The 22,168-nt window shown below is 40.9% G+C and overlaps 1 long non-coding RNA gene across 1 annotated transcript in view; it reads right to left on the bottom strand.

Moving 5' to 3' along the window:
• Positions 1 to 22,168, bottom strand: part of LOC123394387 — a 235,800-nt gene that overhangs the window by 145,623 nt on the left and 68,009 nt on the right. Inside the window, exon 2 of the long non-coding RNA XR_006609098.1 lies at positions 12,711 to 12,832. This is a non-coding gene — a long non-coding RNA (uncharacterized LOC123394387). The remainder of the gene's footprint in view (positions 1 to 12,710; positions 12,833 to 22,168) is intronic.

Genomic DNA, 22,168 nt, shown 5'->3' with positions numbered 1-22,168 from the left:
GCTACACTACACAGTATATAGTGTGGATAGATCAAATATTCAAGTATTTTTTCTTTTTTTTATTCTTGTAAACCTTCTTATGGTGCTGCTAGAAGAGGCCCTGTAGGAAAGAAAGGGAACCTATCCCAGAATATGTCTCTTTCCCAGTGGAAATGAATTATTAACGTCCAGGATAGAAAGATTCCAATGTAATCAACTAATCACCAAGTAGCTGGTTGGTGTCCTTTAGGGATGATGCTCATAGAGACTCAGCATTGGTCTCTGTTGCTGGCAGGCTGGAGAATTAGCAGTGGTAGTAGCTTCATCAGTCTTAGTCAGTGAGGATGTATGCCATTGAGCCAATTGCTTTGACAATTCAAGTCCATTCATGCATCCATTATGCCAACACTAGAGTAGCCAGCAACAGAAGCTGGATGACATCAACTGGCCGAGTCATTTTGTCTACCCAGCTACTTGGTTATTTAGTGTTTCTTCCTTGGTAAATGCTCTAAGGATTACTATGAGATGCAAAGACATTCAAAGTTCATCTCTATTGCTACAGGCAGATGCACATACCTCTTTTCCACACCTCTTTGTCCAATTTTTCCTTCAATTATTTTTCTCCTTCCAATCCTGCAACCAAACAGGTCACTTCCTATACATTCCTATTTATCTTACTTCCAGCCATTTTTTTCTTCCTTTCCCTGCCCCCAAAAGAAGTAGAGAAATAGCTGTGACCCTCTGAAGCTGTACTCAGTGGGAGGATTGCCCCATATTGCTGACCTTCTGGGCATACCTGAAATGGAGCTATATTTTCAGCTTGGACCCACATACAAAGCCAATTCACCAATGAACAAGATTTGTCCTTTTCCTCCTATATCAGTGGGCCAGCCCCACTGGGTCCTAGGTACATGGCAAGAGTTACTTTGTAAATACCTTGATCTCTAGCTGTTTACTGAAGACGGCATAGCTTTGCTCTAAAATCCTAGGAGTTCTCTTTGCAATTTATCAATTAGGGCTGACCACAAACCTCAGACAGCATCTTTTCCATCACAGATACCTACCACTATTTCTACAGGACCATCTGTGCCAGACTTGCTGCAGAATTCTTTCCTGCTCTGGGCCTTAATCAAAGCTAGTAGCCCTTCTGTGCCACTTGGTGAATGGATTGAAACAATATTTTCCAGTATGAAATATGCCATACTCAGGGTGCAAAGAAACCTTAAAGGTATTGTGCTTCTTTCTTAAGGGTAGAAGATACAAGATGCATTAATCTCTCCTTTTCTTTGGAAAGAATATCCTGGCATGTCCCAGATGACTATACTCCTAAAAACATACATGTCAGAGCCCTGAATCTTCATTAGATTTATCTCCAATTCTTTGGAGTGCATGTGTCTTACCAAGCAAGGCCTCCACTGTATTTGCTATTTCTTTCTCATGCAATCCAAGTGACATGTCACTGATATAAGTAGACTGATAATGTTCTGAAGAATAGATTATAGGTCCCTTTGGATTGTATTATACCAGAGGACAAGAGAGTTACCAGAGTCTGGGGCAAGACCATTATATATGGCTATCCAGTCCACATGAACACAGATCACTTGTGATCCTTCCTCCTAGAAGGAATGGAAAAGTTGCTACATATCATGGATCAGAAGCTGTGTTAATCTACTTGAGCAAAGATATCACACACAGCATAGCAGTTGCAATGGGGGCTACTACTTATGGAGTTTGCAGAAGTCCACTCTCACCTTCACAGACCCACCTGTTTTTTTTGTAGAAGTCATACTAATGTTTGAAATAGAGGACATGATACCACCCATGAATTCATTAGTTTGCTCACAGAGAGCCAAGTAATCTTGCCAGGCTTAAAGAGGGATGTGCCAGTCCAAAGACAAAGAACCAGTATAGCAGTCCTTCCAACTACCAACTATGTCCCAATTTTACATCTAGGAATTAGAGAAATGATTATGTAGTGAGTCAACGGACCTAGTGAACTCACTGAGAAATAGAACTAGACCAGGCTTCTACTTATTAATTGGCTCCTATGTGCTTCTCCTCTAATTGATGCCACAATGATCCTGAGGTCCCTGGATATCACTATTAACTTAGACCCTGTCTACAAATTTAATCAAAATAACTGGCTGTTCTCTTTTATCCCAGGGCATGATTATTCTAATAGTCATAGGTACCTGGAGGAAGTACTAAGGCAATCATTATCACATGTGCTTAATAAGGGGTTGCAGGTCTCTCCCTCCTGGAGAACTGACTTCTCTTTAAGTAATGGGATCTGGGCCCCAGAGAACTGGCTCAGTTTCCAGAAACTGAACAAGTGATTTTGACTTTTTATTGAGGTAAATTCTCAACCTCCTGATTATCTATCTGACTCCTTTGATCGCATACATAGAGCATACCTTTGCTGACTGCCTGTGGTATACTGTGTTCTATTAGCCATTTCCTTGGCCCTCTTTGGGTCAGGCCTCCCTGGCTATTATTCAGACTGGCCACTTATGATCATTGTGACTACTTTGCTTTTAATAGTGAAGTGCCATCACCTGGCCTCTATTATCTTGCCATTGTCTTTATTGTTCTCAGGGTTCCCAACCCTATGGCAGCATCTTCCATTGTCAGCCATTGCCTACAGAGAACAGTCACTACTGAGTATCTCATTTATGCTGGTGCCCCTCTCATCAGTGCATCCTTTATCACTCTGGTAAATGGAGTGTCCAGTGGACCTTTAAGTGAAACCTGGTTAGCAAATGAATTTTGTGCTTTGCATAGTACAACCACTCCAGCACACCTACTTCTCTAAACCCTTTGATTTCTTCTTTTATCGTATGCCAGACAATGTCTGGTACTTTAAGTTAGTGTGCACCAAAGCTCATTCCAAGCTTCTAGGAGCCATTCTAGCTACATGTTACCACTATCTCCTGGGTCCTTGACAGGGTATTAAGTCCTGCACTAATGGAGAATGTTCCATATAAATTCTCCCTTATCCAAACTTATGTGTTTGCCCTCATTGTCCCACACCTTTCGCCTTGACCCAGAACCTCAGGGTCAAGTCCATACTTTCTCTCTTGGTTCTGTTAATACATGTTGGTGCTGGCCAGTTCCTCCAGGTCTTTTAGTGTGCAGTAACTTTTTTTTTTTGCTAGTAGACCAAACATTTCCACAGCCAGTTATGTTCTATCTTTAACCTAGTTAATGGTTTGGTGGCAAGAGGGAAGGTGGAAATAGATGAGGGGAGGTATGGAAGTATATGTTATTTTGCAATCTTGCAAGCAAAAAGAAGTGATAACTTTTAACAAAAAGGAATAGCGTACTTCTATGGGTTCAGAGGAAACAGGATTCAAGGTTTTCAAGGGCATCAACCTAGATAATGTCCTCTTAAATCTCAGAGCCTCACTCCTTTGCAATTAAGGCCATGGACTTGGTAAGGCAGATTTGCCAGGTTGACAAATTTATCTTCTCTGGAACTCTTCTGTACTTAAAATCGCATTCTAGCTTTGATCCTCAGATCTTCTACCTGTAGGCCTTCTGTTTCTCTTGCTTTGTCTTAAATTTGAGATTAATCACTCTCAGTCATTCATTGCTTTTCTCTAATGTCTGATAGTGTCCAAGAAAGCCATGTCTCTATATTGACTACTTTCCTAGAACCTCTTAATCTCCTGAGACAATACACCTTCCAGGACATTCTCTTTTGGTTTCCATCCCAGTTTACCACTGAAGAAAGATGTAACTTTTGCACTGTTCTAGCATTCCAGAAGTTATCAAAATTCTACCTGCCACCAGTAATGGGGTTCTCATTTCCAGCTAGCCAAAGGACAGTATAACTTCAAAATCCCATTTTAAAGCTGCTAAGACAATTCTGGTAACAATTGTTTTAAGTCAGATTTCCCAGGAAACAGTCTATGTGGCAGAATGTGAATATAGATTTATGGAGAGGACTCTCAGGAAGAAAAAAAAAAAAAAAACTTGTAAAGGAGGAAGAGGAGTAGGATTAGGTAGAGGGAAAATTTTGAACAGCAAGACAGTTCCAACAAAGAAAGACTCAGCCATTCCTATGGGAGAGGCTCTGAGTTGGAATGGCTTTCAGAGCTGTCCATTTTGAGTACTAGGCTTTTCACCCCTGCATTGACCAGTCTTGAAATGCAGATTGCTTCTGGAGTGAGGTGTGACTTTCTGCATGACAACTCCCTCTAGTAGAAGGCAATTCCTTTAGAAATTCTCAGCTATCAGTGGGCAAAAGCCAGCACTTCTGGTAGTTACAGAAATGGATGCCTTGATCCCAAAGGAAAGATACATGTGAGAGACCACAGGATTTATCAGAGCATGTGTTTTTGCCAAACTGGTAAGTAGTTCAGTAGGGCTCAACATAGAGAGGGAGAGGGGTATACAAGAAGTCCAGATGAGATGTGCAAGCAGTTACCAGATCAGGAAAAGCCTTTGTCCTATAATGGCTGCCTCCAAAGGGCAGAAATGCTCAATGGGTACTTGGACACAAAATCTGGAATTCAAGAGCAAGATCTTGCTCTGGAGTTCCTTATGTCTGAGACATTGAGTTGAGAGTCGTTAAGGAAAGCCAGTGACCTGAGTGTCTATTCCAGCTCTTTCCCTATTACATTAAGTCCTCTGAACCTTGGTTTGCTTATCTAGAAAACCCTCCCAGAGTTGTTAGGAAGAATGAAAGGGGTGATTCATATGAAGCACTTCAACAGAGCTCTCTGAAAACATGCAACCTTTACATGGCATACTAAACCACTTCCAGCTTTGTTCTCAAGTCAACCAAAGGACTGATCCTGAACTGACAAAACTTCTATCGCTATTTATCCTTTAAAAATACCCATGAAATAAGTGTGTGTGCCTGGTTGAAGGGAGCTTTATTATGTACTATTTGTCTTTCATAGCTGGGAGAACTGAAGGCTGAGCTGTTAAGCTCCTTGAAGTCCTACCGCAGGATGAGTCAGGATAAACAATTCAGATCCTTAAACTCCACTGGGCCTGTAACCACCAAACTCACAACCTACTGGGAAAAGGAAAGGACACTGATGTATCATGTTAATCCTATAACAGATGAAAGGAACTTCAGGGTCATCTTTCTGAGATGATTGCCCAGGGGTTAGGCCCCAGGTGCTGAGATGAACAGACATTATAAGGTTTATTGAAAAGAATGTGACAGGGATGCATTATCAGGTGACGGGTGATGAGGTTGGGAATAAGATTGCACCTTGGCTCTGAGGTCAGCCTCAGGTTGAAGGAGGCAGTGTGAGACACCCTGGTGGGCGTGAAGAATTTTCAGTGACTCCTCTCTGGAGTGAAGAGGCAAGCTGATGAGCTTCAGGTCTAAGGCAGAAACCTCCCTCTCCTGTGTCTAATCAGTTTTTAGGTTTCTTGCCTTCTTAGAAACGCTGCCTTTTTTTTTTTTTTTTTTTTTTTTTAATATATAAATGTTTCAGGGAGGGGGAGGGGGAGCTGGAAATCCCAGCTTTGTTGCATTCAAGACAAAGCTACAAATATAACACAGATGATAAAGAGTGGGCATCTAAATAGTGCTTTGGGGGGAAGGGGAAGAAACGTTGAAAGGAGAAGGATTGGCTGGAGGGAGAACGTGAGGAGGAGAGACAGCAACTATCAAACAAAGATTTATCTATTTTCTGAGAAAAGAGGAGGCAAGGTGAAAGCCGAGCTTGCTAATATAAATGTCTGCTGTAAGCCTGAACTTCAGAGTAGTGAAAACAGTCCTTGATTAAAAAAGAAAAAGAAAACAGTCGCCAAACTGCCCTTTGTCTCCATCAGGGTTTCTTTTTCATTATTAGCCTAACCTCTCTTTTTGGAGTAGAGGCGAAATTGGGAAATAATATAAATCAGGGCTTCTCCCTCCACCCTACCCCCAAAACCACTCTACCCCCCAAACTGAACATCTAGGAGCACACAACTGATAATAATCATCTGGAGAGTCTCCTGGATATTCATATTTTGTGGATCTACCTATGAAGATTTTAATCCAGTAGGTCTGCCAGTGGCATCCAGGACAATGCCTTTTAAGAGAGGTCTCTAATGATGCCGATGTGAGGGGTCCAATGACTATACTATGGAGAATACCGTTCTGCATGCTCAGTGACCATCTCCACCTTAACCCAAGACTCAGAGACATGTAGAGGAAATAAATACATGTTTATATGGCCAATCCAAATTAAAAAACAAAAACAGAATAAGAACAGCACTATCAGTATAGCCACTTCTTTTCTTTGAAGGGTTTCTTCTAAATTAGGATACAAAGATAGTCTGCCTCCAACCTAATTCCCATTTCTCTCCTAGAAGATAAACTTTAAAGTCAGAAGCTTTATTTTTACCTTCAAAAAAAAAAAAAAAAAACCTAAAACTTCGTGTATACTCTTATGGGGACAGTGTACGATCCCAGACTGTTCTCCTCATTTCCCAAAAGCACATAGAACTGCCCGATCCCTTAGCAAAAAGGGTAAACTAATTTTATCCCAAAATAATGCAGAATGGGAATATAAAATGGCCAAGATTGTTTCAGTAGAGATTATTTTTCTCATCGTTGTTTTTCTTCTATTTGATTTTATTTTTAAATAGTAATATTAGGCCAAGTTTAATTTCTGTCTTCTTAGTTATTAACCACCCAGAAAAGCTTTCTCTTCTTCAATTCGTTGGCTAAAACTGATACTGCATTAGCAGTTTGATAAGGAAAGCTGGATCTAGCATTGACTTTTTAATAACTCAGAGTTGTAAGAGTGTGTCAATAACCATTATAAACACACATGCCTCTTGGGCACGCTATTGAGACTAGATTCTACAGGCCTCTGAAGGTTCTCAGAGAGGACCTGTCTACCTCTGTAAATCCAGGTCCTTGGAATTTTGGCCAGACATTGAAAGGCTCATCGGTGATCATTCCATTTCATGCTCAAAAATGCTTGTGTATCTCTGATCTTAACTAAATGCTTGTGTATCTCTGATCTTAACTAAGTAGAAGAAATTGTGTCTTGAATCCAAATCCCCTTCCAAATGCTACAGCATTTCTTTTCTTCTTTGTATAACAGAACTCCTTTGCCTGCAGTCTCTCCTTATTGCCCTTCTTAGTTTTCAACTCAGTGCAATCTCATTTGCAATCCACCACTGCTTTGGAACCCTTCCTGCTAAGGTCATCAGTGTTTTCAAATCCAATGGTTCCATCTCCTACATATCTACCCTGACCTCTGGGCAACCATCAGTACAGTTACTGCTCCTTTTTCTGACTTTTTGATACCAGCCTCTCTTGTTTTCCTCTGGCTTTATGGGTTTTCTTTATTATATCCTATTTGGGGGCACGTCCTCCCCTGCTTGCTTCACCTCCTCTAGATGTGGGAGTTCCTTGGCCCTCTGTATTTATCTATCTCCATTCTCCCAGGTGATTTCATCCAGCTGCATCATTAAAATACCATCTATGGCCCAATTACACCACAATCTATACCTGGTATACACAATCTATACCAGTCCTCAGTTCTGACCCCTTCTCTGCATTACAATCTAATGTATTCAACTTCCTACGTACATGCATTAGATCCAAATGAAACTCTCAATCCCCCCAAATATTATATCCCACATCTCCCCTCAGTTTATGAGCCCCCATTCACCCACTTGCACAGTCCCAAACCTAGCTGCTGTCCTTGATTCTGCCTCCTTTTGTCACTGTCTGGATCCAATCTCTCTAACTGCACTGTCTACCTTAGTCCAAGCTACCAGCACCTTGCGACTACATTGCTGCATTAGCTCCTGTCTGCCACTTTGCTTGTATCCTTATCTCCCTATATCAACTGTCTACAAAACAACAGGTTGATCTTTTAAAAATCACAGACTGCTCCCTTGCTTTGCACTAGCTTCCAAGCTCCTCCTCAAGGTCTTCAAGACCCTACATGACTTTGATCCTTTCTAGGACCCTCTTCTCTCCCTTGCTTAATCTTTCCACATTAATCTTTCTGCTAGTTTTCGTTAAAACTCCAAGCTCAGTGCACCTGGGTGGCACAGTCGGTTAAGTGTCCGACTTTTGGTTTCAGTTGTGATCTCAGGTCATGAGAGATCAAGCCCTGTGTTGGACTCTGTGTTTGGCACAAAGTCTGCTTGAGATTCTCTCTCCCTCTTCCTGCCCCTCTTGCTTGTACTCTCTCTTTATCCCTCTCTCGCTCTCAAATAAATAAATAAATAAATAAATCTATCTTTTTTAAAAAGATTTAAATCTTGGGGCACATGGGTGGCTCAGTGGGTTAGGCTTCTGCCTTCGGCTCAGGTCATGATCTCGGGGTCCTGGGATCGAGCCCTGCATCAGGCTCTCTGCTCAGCAGGGAGCCTGCTTCCTCCTCTCTCTCTGCCTGCCTCTCTGTCTGCTTGTGATCTCTGTCTGCCCAATAAATAAATAAAATCTTTAAAAAAAAAGGAAAAAAAAGATTTAAATCTTTTTTTAAAAAAAGATTTATTTATTTATTTTACAGAGAGATACACAGCAAGAGAGGGAACACAAGCAGAGGGTGTGGGAGAGGGAGAAGTAGGCTTCCCACCGAACAGGGAGCCCAATGCGGGTCTCCATCCCAGGACCCTGGGATCATGACCCAAGCCAAAAGCAGAGAGTTAATGACTGAGCCACCCAGACATCCCAATAAATAAATCTTAAGAAAAAAACAAAAACCCTGTAAGTTCATTTCCACTGCATGATTTTCAACCGTGGCTTCCTCTGTCTAAAACACCATTTCCCTGTCTCTTCATGTGATTAACTATTTCTCATCATTTTAATCTTGGTTCACTTGTCACTTCCTCTAAGAGCCCTTTTCGCTACCCTAGGTACTACCCAGATACACTGTCACATCACCTTGTTTTGTCTTCTGTGTGGCACATATCATGACCTAAAATCTCATTCATTTGTTCATGGCCTATCTATCTCCCATGTCCACTAGACTGTAAGTTCCATGAGAGCAGTAACCAGTGTTCAGGTTAGTGCCTGGCAGGCAATAGGACATAAAAAATATTGAGTTTTAAATTTTAGAATGATAATACAAATCATGCATTGCATTAAAAGCCATAGAATGTTGGCAATGAATGAGCCATTTAGAATGTCTTTTATTTTATGTATGGCACTGGGTCCTGGTTGAGGCCTACCTAAAACTTGAGTAATCTGAAGGACTATCATAAACTGCTGGGTAGGAAGCTTCTTGGTGTCTGTTTTAATGATTTGCATTAGTGGAAGATATCGTTAAAAAGAAAGTTTGTGAGAAAAATCCAAAGAATTCAGGAGCAACTCTAGAGTGAGAGTAATAAGATGAAAGAGGGAAGACAGTTTCTCAGTCAAATCTGAAGCTCTAGGGACCAAGGGAGTTACTCCTGTGGAAGGGAGTTGCCAGTTTGGTTTGTTGTTTTGCTTTGCTTTGTTTTGTTTTGTTTTTTGTTTTTAGGAATTTCGTAAAGCAAAAAAACCAACCAACCAAACAAACAAACAAACAAAAAACCAAACAACAACAACAACAAAAAACCCATAAGCAATGTTAATTTACTGCCCAGATGGCAGAGTGGGCCACTGCATTGGGAAAAGGCCATCTCAACATCTCTGTTCCTCTGTGGCTCCCAGTGTGGAAAACACTGATCCCTGGGACATTTGAAGAGTGTGCAGCTTTGGGAGACACCAGAAACAGTCCTCTGGGCAGAAAGTCAGGATCCTCCCTTCTTGGCTTTGCTTCCTTAGGACTGGCTCTTGTCTTGGGCTACCATGTTTAAAAATGGCTGTGGCAGAATGAGACACTATCTCCTTTCTCATTCACGTCCAGGGGGAAGACAGTGAAAGTTCATTGGTAGGAATTCTAGGGAAAAAAAACTCACTCTATTTTCTCAGCTTTGATCCCAAAGGGGATGGGCACCCCTGCAAACTAAGATTGGGAACTGTGAGAAGACTGTGGCAAGCGATTGCTTTCCATTCATTCATTGGCACTTACTGAGCACCTACCATGTTCCAATGGTGAACAAAGTGTACACAATCCTTTCAGCTGTATCAAGAGGTCCACAATTTCAAAACCACAGACTCTATGGCTCTATCTTGGGTAACCTACTCATTTCTGGAAATGGGGGAATGTGCCCAGGGTGACTCTTTTCCATACCACAGGGGAGAGGAAGCGACAGTGCAGTTCTTCTCATTTGTAAGTCTGGCATATGACTCCCCTGCTACAAAAAGCTACAATCACCCAGAGCAAGCATGACCTTTCCCCTGAACTCAGAGGTTGTCAGCTGCTGCAACTCTTTGTTTTCCCCTACTCTCCAAGCAATGTTTGGAGAGTAAGGAGATCGAGAGGGCAGACATATGGATTGGGGGGTTATGGCTTCCTCTAGACACTGGAGGAACTTTGGCTGTGCCCTCTTGACAGGGGAGCATTCACTGCATTTTAAAAGAATGCTCTTCTCTGCAGATATGTCATTTTCAGGCTAGTGGACAAGTGAGGTATCAGAAGAAAGAATGCTGATAGAGGTTTGGCTAAAGGCAAGAGAGCTGACAAACATTTCCCTTTTGAGGCAGGAGGAAAACACCCGCATCAAGGATAAGTAGCTTGCTTGAGAAAAGTCAAAGTCAAAATGGAGTATGAATTATTGATTTTCAGTAAGTCAGGAACTAATATTCTACTTTTACCCTCACTCCATGTTCTCTAATTTTGGCAATAATTCAACAGCCTCTTTCATGTCCAGAAGCCAACCCTTCAAACACCACTCATTATTTTTCTTTTATCCTCCTTTTTCATTCTCTTTATTTTCTCTCCTTCCCTTTCATCCCCTCTCCCCCTCCCATTCACATTTCTCTCATTCTCCTGCTCCCTTCTTTTCCCCTCTTTTTGCTTTAGGATGTTTCCTAGCAACAGCTATTTCAATTTTAAAAGGATGGGAAGGGCCGCCAGTGTTGCCAAGGTTACCAGTATTTCCTGCTGTCATCGCAGGAAGTAACTTGTGTGTCCGATCACAATGGAATCAGATACCCCAACGGACACCTTCCTTGCTATGCTGCCTGTCTCCTCAACATCCAGATAATGACAAGGTCTTCTACAGCAAAAAGTTTTGCCAAACTATTTCACAGTGTTTTAGATGTTATCATTAGTGAGAAACTATTCTATAACCCAGATGTTTATAGAAAAGTTTAGGGAATGTAAAATAGTGATAATGACAATAATTAGATTTTAAAATCATTTTAGAAGGCAGCAATTCTATTCATTTGAGATATACCATCAGACTTCCAATAGCAAGATAACAATATTGTCGGTCAACAGAGCCCATATAGTGATAATGAATCAACATCAGATAAATTGCCTTTTAAAAATACAATAATCATAGTAATTTGTACCTATATCCATCATTCAGGTATTGTATCCACTTTAAAAGACAGAAATCTCCAAAATTAACCACCATTATAAAAAATTAAAAATTCGTTTGGCGGGATCTTTTCTATTAGTCATAAAAAAATAGATTAGTGTCCAGAAACTAATTCAAAGACTGTTTACATCAGGCCTAGAGCATAAACATGAGGCCCAGAAGACTGAAGACCAGCCTCCATGTGTGGTCCTAGGTCTAAACTCACATTACCTAGATCACTCAGGCTAAAACATCTATGACTTCTCTATGTCATTGCACCCTACATTGGCATACCTCCCTTAAAAAACCCTCATACTTCCTTATTTCATTTCCATGATGACTATGTAAGGATGCACTTTCTCCATTTTATAGACAATCAAACTAAAAGCCAGGGACTTTGAGTCACTTAGTGGCAGAAGACTGGCACCAAGCCTTCTGACTCCTAACTCATGGAAAGAAATAATTTCTTCCCACCAGATGCTGATGAAATAGTACCTATGCATGGCTTCTTCCCCTGCTCCTTACTAGTTCCTCCTGGAAGCACTTGCTGCATAAATCACTTGTGCACGAATCCTCCTCTAGGGTCAACTTCTTGGGAGCCCAACTCCTACAACTCCTATCACAGTCCTCTTTCTCCATGACTCCAACTCTCACTATTCCCGTCCCTTGAACGTGACAGGGGTGGCCATGATTGCCACTGGGGTTGGTAATGATTGCCACTGTTGCTAATTCTAGCATGCTTTCTCAGGCTTGGTGCCTCTCTTAACTCTGCTCACACTCACTATTTTAGTTCTTTAGTTGAAGTCACATGAGGTACCTTAGTCGGTTTCTGTTTAATGCAGATACCATAACTGTTAGAGACTCTTCACTGATCTCCCCAATTTCACTTTTACATTTCCTCTCCCTCAATCTCTTCTCTATAGACTGGCTGGAGTGATATTTTGAGAGCTAGATCACATCATTCCCCACTTAAAACCATCAATTGGGGGCACCTGAGTGGCTCAGTTGGTTGAGCAATGGCCTTCCACTAAGGTTATGACCCCAGGATTTCGGGATCAAGTCCCCCAGCTCCAAGGGGAGTCTGTTTCTCCCTCTGACCTTCCCCCCTCTCATGCTCTCTCTCTCACTGTCTCTCTCTCTCAAATAAATAAATAAAAATCTTAAAAAAAAAAATTTAAAAAACCCATCAATTGATCCCCATCATGCACAGATAATGTCCCAGCTCCCTGCCATCATGGAGTTCTTTCATGCTTCAGCTGTATCTTTAGCCACAGCTCTTACTACTTCTTTCTTGATATACTTACATTGCAGCAATACCAAACTACATGTCATTCCCAACACAGACCAGGGTTGCATCTTACCTCTGTGCTTTGGTTCAGTTCATGCTGTTCTAGAAGGGTACTGTGCTCTCTTCTCCTCCAAATGTCATTCATCAATTCCTCCAGTTCAAGCAAGCGTCATCTCTCCAGGAAGACTGTGGTTGCTGGAAGATACAGATTCTTCATTTATTAATTTTATGCCATCCATTTCAGCCTTACACAGAATAGAAAGCAAACTGAATGAATGGCATTCAAGGAGTGAAAATAGCTACTTCTGCACTAAAAATACCTTTATAAACACTCAACTGTTATTGGAGGTATCTTTGAGAAGTGAACTAATGATGTTAATAATTGCCATTTACTTGTGCCACTCTGTACCAGACACCTAATGTATAATACTATTATTTAATCTTCACAACAAATATAAGGTCTCATTATCCTTTTTTTTAAGACTGAGAAAAACAAAGCTCACAAAGATAAGAAATGTCCCTTAGGTCACACAGCTAATAAGGGATGGACTTGGGATCTGAGTACTTGTATGTCTATCTTTACTCCAGGACTGTGCTCTCCCCTTTACAGAGAAGCATCTATATCATAATGTAAAGTAAAACCATACCTATGACTTCACAGGGGCCAACCCCTCACTCCATTCCATTCCCAGCCTTCTGGTCACCATGAAGGAGACACTGATTGGTTTCATATACCCATGTTTATATTAAAGTCACAAAACTTCAGCGGCATAACCAATGCTCTATCCACGCATCCATTTCTAGCTATTCTCAAAGGCATTTTGTTTGGTTGCATTTCATCTAAAGAGATGGCAGAACCAGAGACAGGCAGATATTTACACAGAACAAACAAATCTTTCCTATATACCATACACAATAAAATACTCATGGAACATTACTTCCCTGCAAGAGCTACTATGACAGCCGCATTCCCATGAACATCTTTTACCGGTTCTCCATAGGACTCAGCAAGGCCCTGATCACATGCTGGTCACACACACAGAGGCAGATTCAGACAATTAAAGTTGTGATTTGTTTTCGCTACCATCAAAACTTGATAACTAAATGGTATCAGTGGTTAATGTAGCATTTTATAAGCAACAGTGAATTACCCATGGTTAGTGACTAATAATAAATTAGTATTGTTATACTTGACACACACGAAAATGTCTACAGATGGGAGATCATGTCACAAGCATGAAAAAGAGAAAGTTGGAATCAGGTTCCACAAAAATTACAGAACAAGTGACTCAAAAAAAACAGATCTGCCTGCTTTTGACTTCTGCCTAGTTCAGAGTCTCCTTCTCCACTTAATGATGTGGCTGCCACCACAGGAAGATGGCTCTTCTCTGCCCTCTCTCACTCCAGTGAAGGGATCAACTTGTATTGGCTCTGCCTAGGACTTTACTGGTTTTCTTACTAAAAATTCTGTATTTACTTCTGAAAATTTGGCTTCCAGTTATGGTTAACTGTGGGAGGCAGAATACTGGCTTCACAAAGATGTCTGAATCTTATTCCCTGGAACCTGTGAGTATGTTCGCTGACATGAAAGGGACTTGGCAAATATAAGGATCTTGAGGGAGGCCCTACCCAATCACATGGGTTCTTAAAACAAGAGAACTTTTTCTGGCTATAGCCAGAGACCCACGTGGCTGCAAAGAATGGTCCCAGAAAATGCAACATTGTTGCCTTGGAAGACAGAGGAAGGGTCCCTCTAGAAACTGGAAAAAGCAATGAAATGGATTCTTTTCACACCTCCAGAAAGAAAAACAGTCCTGCTACAATCTGATTTCAGCCCAGTGAGACCCGCATTGCAGTTCTGATCAATGGAACCGAAAAGATAATAAATGTGTTGTTTTAAGCTATAAGTTTGTGGTAATTTGTTATGGTAGCAATTAAAAAAAAAAAAAAAACTAATACAGGAGCCAACTTATCTGAGTTTGCCCAAGACTGTCCAAGTCTTAAAACTAAAAACCCCTAAGGTCCTGGACAAACCAGGACAGTTTGTCACGCGACCCCCATTTTTCATTCCCAGTACTGGGCTCTAGAATTCTCCGTCAATACTTAGGTACCCTCGGATGAAATTACCTGGCTTCTCAAAAGATACCCTTAAAGCAACGATTCCCAAGCATGAGTGTGAATCAGAATCACCTGGAGGACTTGTTTAAAACAGATTGCTAGACCTATCCCCAGAGTTTCTGATTTAGTGGATCAAGAATGAAACCTCAGAGTTTACATCTCTAACATGTCCTAGGGACATAATGATGTGCTTCTGGGGATACTTTTCAACCAGTCCTAAGAGACAAAGACCTCAGGGACAACCACGAACTGAGTTTCATCTGTTCACAAACATGCCAGGCATAGATCAAAATGAGATGGGTTTGTGGCAGATATTAACCATTAGAGCTGACCAAATACACAATCTGAGATCTTCTTGATGTGCTAGAACATGTTTGGAACACTTCTATTTCTACCTTTTATAAATCTTTGGGCCCTGGGCAAGTTACCTACTACTTTAACTCTCAGAATTAGAGCTAAACTATGTAAAGCAGGTGGCTTGGTGTGTACCATATGACATTGCTCAATAAATGAACAGCCAAGTGAGAAGCCAGTCGTTACCAAAGTATCATTCACACAGCTCAGACACCTAATAAGAATGCAGAAGGGAAAGGTGGTTCTTTGCCATTCACCCTTGGTGTGAAGATCTGAAGTCTTGGTTATACTACATAAATTCAGCAAATTCCCACCACAATTTGAACAAAATATATAGGTTTCCTGGATTCTCCTATTTTTCATTTATTCAGAAACATGTCTAAAGACCCTCTTATGTACAAATCACCAAGTTAAATGCTGTGGTCTCTTTGAAGTCTAAAATTCATCAATTATTCAACAAATATGTATTAAGGACCTGCACAGTATGCCAAACATTACAATGGGCACGATGACAGAAAAGATCTGTGCTCCCAGAGAACTCATATTTTAGGGAAGCTAAACAGTGAAGAAAAGAGAGGAGAGGAGAAAAGAGAGGAATGAGAAGGTCAGTAATGTTTATGACAAGATAAAACTCGCCAGGGGTTGCCTTATAATAAAAAGGTAGTTTGAGATGTCCTGTATCAGGAGGTGGCATTTGAGCTGAGACCTGAACATCTATCTGGGGGAAATCATTGCAGAGGAACAGCTAGTATACTCTAACAAGGAAACAGCTTGGTACATACAAAAAGTGGCCAAAGGAAGAATAATGTGGATAGATCATATTATGCAATGGGGAGAGATAGGAGATAGGAGGATTCTGTGAGTCTATGATGTTGTAGATCCTGGTTTGGCATGGATCATCTTCTGGAAGGAGGAAGCTTTATTAGGAAGGAAAAATAAAACCTGATTTTAAGGTGTAATTTCCATCTGTGGTTAGTTTCTGATGTCTGTTATTCTGATGTCTGATCTGATTTCTGCTTGTAGGAGGTATATGTTATTGTGAGTCAAACATCTCTTTTTCCTCTCCTAGGAAAGGAAGCAGTTCTCCCATTCCTGCCCTCTGGTCGGTTGGGGTAAAATTCTAATAGGGAGGTAAATAGTGTAGGCAAAACCAGTCATAAATTTTCCTAAATCAAATTAATGGGAACAGCTCTTTTTCCTCGCAAGTCATGGAGCTGTAAAGATAAACTCCTGAGTCAGCTTCTAGACATGGTTGCAGCCTCATGGAGAAAGCTGGTATTAGTGAAAAGAGAGGATCAGACCTCAAGTATGGGGAGACAGAGATAGAGAGCTGAGGCCTTCCCTTCTCTAGATGAAGACCACAGGACCATTCTCCCACTAGTGCCATAGTTTGATTCCCTGAGCCAAAAAGTTCCCCTATGGTTTAAGATAGCTTGAGAAAGGTTTCCATCATTTCAGCCATTCTTACTGTTAGACTATACATGACATCACCTTAAACCCGAGTGTTTCCCAATTCCTGTCTTCCTGTTCTTGCCCCAGCCTTCCCAGGCATCCAACCTCCATATATACAGCTTTCCTTGATTCGACCAAAGCTGAGAAGGGGGAGAACATAGCTGTTAGAACCAGAGCTTTCAAGAAACGGATTTGTGACTGAACTTCTGTTCATTTTAGGCTAACTATGTGGCCTAAGTCAACTCAAGTCACTGAACCGACCTGAGTTCCAGTTCCTTCACCCATAAAGAAATGGAGATAACACGAGTGCTTGCCCACAGGTAAGTACAACCCTTTTGGACTGCAAGATGCAGAGGCTAAGTGAAATAATGAAAGCAAAGCACACGGTACCATATGTGGTTGCCTTCATTAGAACTCAGCATTCAGATGCTCCTGGTGCCCCTTAACTTGCCTTTGGGGTTTGCTTTCTGCAACTGTCCAAAAGGAATAAAATTTCTTCATTCTTTTCATTTTCTCCCCCACTAGTGCCCTACTGACTGGATTATCAGTCCATAATCTATAAAAAGAAAATTGGACTGTGTGCCCATGTACATCTAAGTAACACTGAGGTGTGTGACCCCTGGTGCTGGTGCCGCATCCTTGGGATCACTGGCGCTATCATGATTCGCCGTGTCACTGCTCTGACATGAGAAAGGGTGAGGCTGTCTGCACACAGTTTTACAAAGTGATAGGTGTACAGAATTGAACTATGAAGCTGTTCTACTACTGGGAGTGTTGACAAGATAATATATGCAAAGCATTTGGTGTGCTTGGAAGGCAGGTATGAGCAAAATACAAAGTGGGATTAATTATTGATTATCTGTGGGAAGGAGGAATAGAGAAGCAGAAACCCATACTTCTCTCTTGGCATATTTTACATTCTGCCTTGTGTTGCAATTATTTCCCTATCAGACTGTAAACTCTGAAATGAGGGGCTTTGCCTTATGAATTGTTGTATCTCCTATAATCCCTGGAAAATAGGAGGTTTCCAACAAATGTTGGTTAAATGAACGTCGTACGAATAATTAGAATACATGGTTAATAACAAAACAGCAATTACTTTGTGTGAAATAAAGAATAAGCAAGTAAGAAGTCAGTGTGACATTGTGAGAGGAGAAAAAGCTTTAAGTTCAAATCCAAGTTCTTCCATTCGTTGGTTTTATAAACTTAGGTCAATACTGGATATATTTTATCTTTCTTTTCATCTAACTAATAGGAAGTTCAATGCCCATTTGGCATGTTTGTGATGAGGATTAAGTATAACAATGCCAAGAACTGCTATAAATGATAATATAATTATTTGTAGAATCCTAATGCTTCAAGTTATATTCTAGGTAATTCTGTTTGTATCCCTCTGGTCAATCAGGTTAATTCTCTGAATGGCCTTGGTCAGATGTTTCCTTAAAATGGATTGTTTCCCTCAATTACAAGTGGAGAACATTGCATCCTGAACTCTTTTTCTTTCTCTTATTTTAAATGTAATTAAATCAACATTCTAGGCCAAGTTAAAAAAAAAAAAAAAAAAAAGACTTCACACTTACTGTACTACAACTGGGCATATCTCCTGCTTTGGTCAGGCATTCCAGATGGCTGTTGTATTCCCTTGGCTGTTCCTTTGCTTGTGAGGTTTTTCTGGGATTGAGTTTGTTCCTAAGAGGCATCAAAGCCCCTTGATAAAACATGGCAGGTGTTCTTTAAAATGCTCTTTAAATTTATCACTCAGTTAAAAAAATGCATAAGAAGCAAATAAATCTGTTTGTGGATCCAACTCAGGAAGAAACTAGAGTGAGAGCACAGATAATTCACTAGGAAGTTGCTCACTAGGCCCAGCAAACTCTCAATCCTCCAGATATTTTTGCTTTGACTCAGGAAGGCAGCAAGGTTTTACTACTCCCACCCTCCATGATGAATGCTCCATATAACTAGAAAGTCATCCACATCTTTATTTTAGGCCAATTCCAGAGAATTTCTGATAGGCTACCAGATGGAAAATTCAGGGTTTTGGAAAAGTGAGGGGGCAGGGGATGAAGGGCTTCCAGCAGCCTGAACTCTGAATAGAGCTCATAAAACCGTATCATATATCAATGGTGGTTGACCCTTCTGGTGAAACATCTTTTTTGTACCTCACTACAGTAAAAAGAAATCATAGTCTTCAATTTTGAAGCACCACACAGGGATGCCTGGCTGGAGTTGGTAGAGCATGCAATTCTTGATATTGGGGTTGCGAGTTCAAGCCCTGCGTTGGGTATAGGAAAAAAAAAAAAAAATCCAAATTTGAAGCACCACACAAAGCCTTCCCTAATATAGTGTCCCAGGTACAGGGAAAAGGGAATCTATTAAAAACACTCCTGTTTTCTCCTTTACACTCACACAATTATCATACAATACTTCTGCCACCAGAGGTGTGGGCCTTCTATGTATCAAATAATTTTCTGACACCGTTAGGTATCCTATAATTCAATTCAATTCTGACACTGTCTACCTGGGGTCAGGAGGTATCCCACAGTTGAAGGGCTCAAACTCACAAGACTGCCCCAACTTCAGACAATAATTGCAAGTTGTAGGCTGTCACCCTTACTTTTGACCAACTGGCTCTAAATAGGGACTCCCATAACCCCTCCTTGGGTTTGATAATTCACTAGAATGGCTTATAGAACTCAGAGAAACACTTATCTACAGTCACTGGTTTATTATCAAGGCTATAGTAAAAAATATGAGTAAATAGCCAGATGAAGAGATTGATAGGGTGAGGTCTAGAAAGGTCCTGAGCTCAGGAGCTTCTGTCCCTGTGCCATTGAAGTGTGCCACCTTTCTGGCCTGTAGACTTGCTCATCAACCCAGAAGCTCTCCAAACCTGGTGACTTTGGGAATTTTTATGGAGGCTTCATTGTGTAGGCAGAAAGGATCTTTATCTCAATCTCCAGGCCCCCCTTCTTCCCAGTAGATGAGGAATAGACCTGAAAGTTCCAACCTTCAAATCATGGCTTGATCATTCTGGAGACCAGCTCCCATCCTAAAGCTATCTAGAAGCCCACAAAGAGTCACCTCATTAGAGCAGAAGACAATTTGTAATTTCCAAGGGATTTAGAAGCTCTGTAACAGGAACTGGAGTCAAAGACCAAATATCAGAAAAATATTCCTACTCTTCTTAACACTTAGGAAATTATAAGGGTTTTAGCTTTGTGCTAGAAACTGGAGATCAAGACCAATACATATATTTTCTATTATTTCACAGAATTTAACCACTCTATAAATAAAATAGATAAAAGCAGAGTTGATACAGATGAAATAGGAGAGTCCTTTAGATTCTGTCTTTAGCTCAATTTTCCAAAAGTCAGTCTCCCATGAGCAAGCAATTGGTCAAATGACCAGCTAAAAGAATACATGTGCTGTGTAGTTTTCGTCTTCATACAGCATTTTAAGAAATGTCCAATTTGTTTCTGACCAACCTCCCTTCTGCAGCAGCTGGAGAAAGCAGACAATAATGGGGTTTTTTGGAAGATTTCATGAGTCACAGCTGTGATGAAGAACCTTTCCTATAGCCAGGAATTCTGTGGCCTGATCCACCTCGCTTCCCACCACCATCACCATGGGTACAATGAGTCCATTGTTAGTGATAGGGGACTGTTTATAGTATAATCTGTGGGTGACTCCCAGTTTGGTCACCACCCCTTCCCAAGCTTCCAGGGCTCTTGTGCTATTTCCTGGCTACCCAAGAATCTCATCACGGTATCTATCTAGATTCTACCTTCCTGCCATAGCTGTCCATTTCCCTTGACCATGGCCCTCAATACCCTTCTCTTCTCTCGTGCCTTAAAACCTATTTGTTTTCCAGGGTGAAAGCTAGTTACACTGATAAATGGAATGTATTACTCCTTCTAGGAGGCATATTCATATTTTAGTGAGTGGCTTAACAGAGGAACAGCCTATAAATACTAAAATAATAAATAGCTCTCATTTATTGTGCATCTAATACACATCAGGCACCAAGAACCACTTTACATCCATTATTTCTATTCTGTACCACAATCACACAGGGAGTATATTTGCCATTTTATAGAATGAGGAAACTGAAGCAATTTGCCTGAGGTCACAGATCCAGTAATGGACAAAGCTAGAAAATGATTCTGGGTCTATTTGGTTTGATCTGATTGAGCATCTCTAATGCAGGACTTGAGGAAATAAACAATAATCACAAAGCACTTTCAATGCCATAAAAGTAAAGTAACTTGAAGGTTAATAGGGATCTCAATGACTTTTATATCACACTTCACTGAAGCTTCTCTCCTCCATGTTGGTATAGGCAGCTCTTCTCGTCAAGTCAATCATGATCTAAACTAAACGTTTTACTGGTCATCAATTCCAAGGTAAACAGATCTAAAGAGCTCTCTTGATCTCAAATCCCTATAGGTTCTGAACATAGAGTTTCTCTGCTTTCTCCAGTTTAGAAACGAGGATCTTATAGGACAATTTATAAAGGATTGAGAAGTCATTGAAAGACAGAATTCCATTAAAGCTGAGGATCAAGCCTGCTGAGCTAAAGGTACAGCTCTCTGTGACCATGGCCGTGGCCAGGGAACCCAGGAAAGCACAGCTTGGTCTATGCAGAGAAATAGGATGAGACCTGTAAGGAAGGTAGACTTGGTAAATTCTCAAGAAGAAAAAGATGTAAGCCAAGAAGAGCAGGGCAGTGAATTCAGAAATTATTAGTCTTCAAGGAATCTCCAAAGCTCAGAAAAGCTGGAAGTTCTATTTAGGCAACTGCTTTTTGGTTTTATTAAGAACAAAGATTCTCACACCCCTAGAAAGGCAGAGTTTATTATATCTAAGACAATAATCGTGAGAGTATCTATCTCTGCTGACATTGTACTGGAAAAGGTATGAGAAAGAAGAATATTAACGTATGTCCCTAAGGCAAAGCTAAAAAGGAGGATACCAAAGACATTGGGTTGTGGTTGTCAAAGGGCACAGCACCATATCCCCCTACCTGCCATAACTTGCATCCAACCAACTACCCATCTACTTTCCCCATCCTACTCCACTGAACTGGAATATACGGAGCATCTTTTCCATTGAAGGCCTTGATGCATTAAACAAAGGCTTGGCTCTATGGTATTTCCTAAACACTTAGAATCAGAGTTGCAAATATAGGTTTTTCATTCAAACAGCAGTTTCAATCACCTCTGAATTCTTGAAAGTCTCTCAAAGTCAAACCTTCGCTTCATGAGTCCCACTACAAAGTCTATGAACTTAAAAATTGCAGTCTCGAACATTCTGAGACTGCATTCTACTGACTACTTCGTATGCATTCTCTAATCCTCGTGGATACCCTCTGAGATAAGTATTATTATTCCTGTTTTACAGATGAGCAAACCGAGGCCTAGAAAGCTTAATCAGGCTGGAATATTCAAGTAGGTCTGACTGCAAAGCCCATGCTGGTATTTACCCTATTGCCTCTCACTTGCTTTCTACTAGAACAGGTGAAAGCCAGAGTCTGGTTTCACCTTTATAACACTGGTGCATGCAGACACCCTGTTGTTTCCTGGAAATCAGAGTGGGTAGAAAGAC

The sequence above is a fragment of the Mustela putorius genome, unplaced genomic scaffold, assembly GCF_011764305.1.
Source record: "Mustela putorius furo isolate JIRA1106 unplaced genomic scaffold, ASM1176430v1.1 tig00003834_pilon_pilon_pilon, whole genome shotgun sequence".
In the NCBI taxonomy this organism is placed as follows: domain Eukaryota; kingdom Metazoa; phylum Chordata; class Mammalia; order Carnivora; family Mustelidae; genus Mustela; species Mustela putorius.
This window is presented reverse-complemented; position numbering and strand designations above follow the sequence as displayed.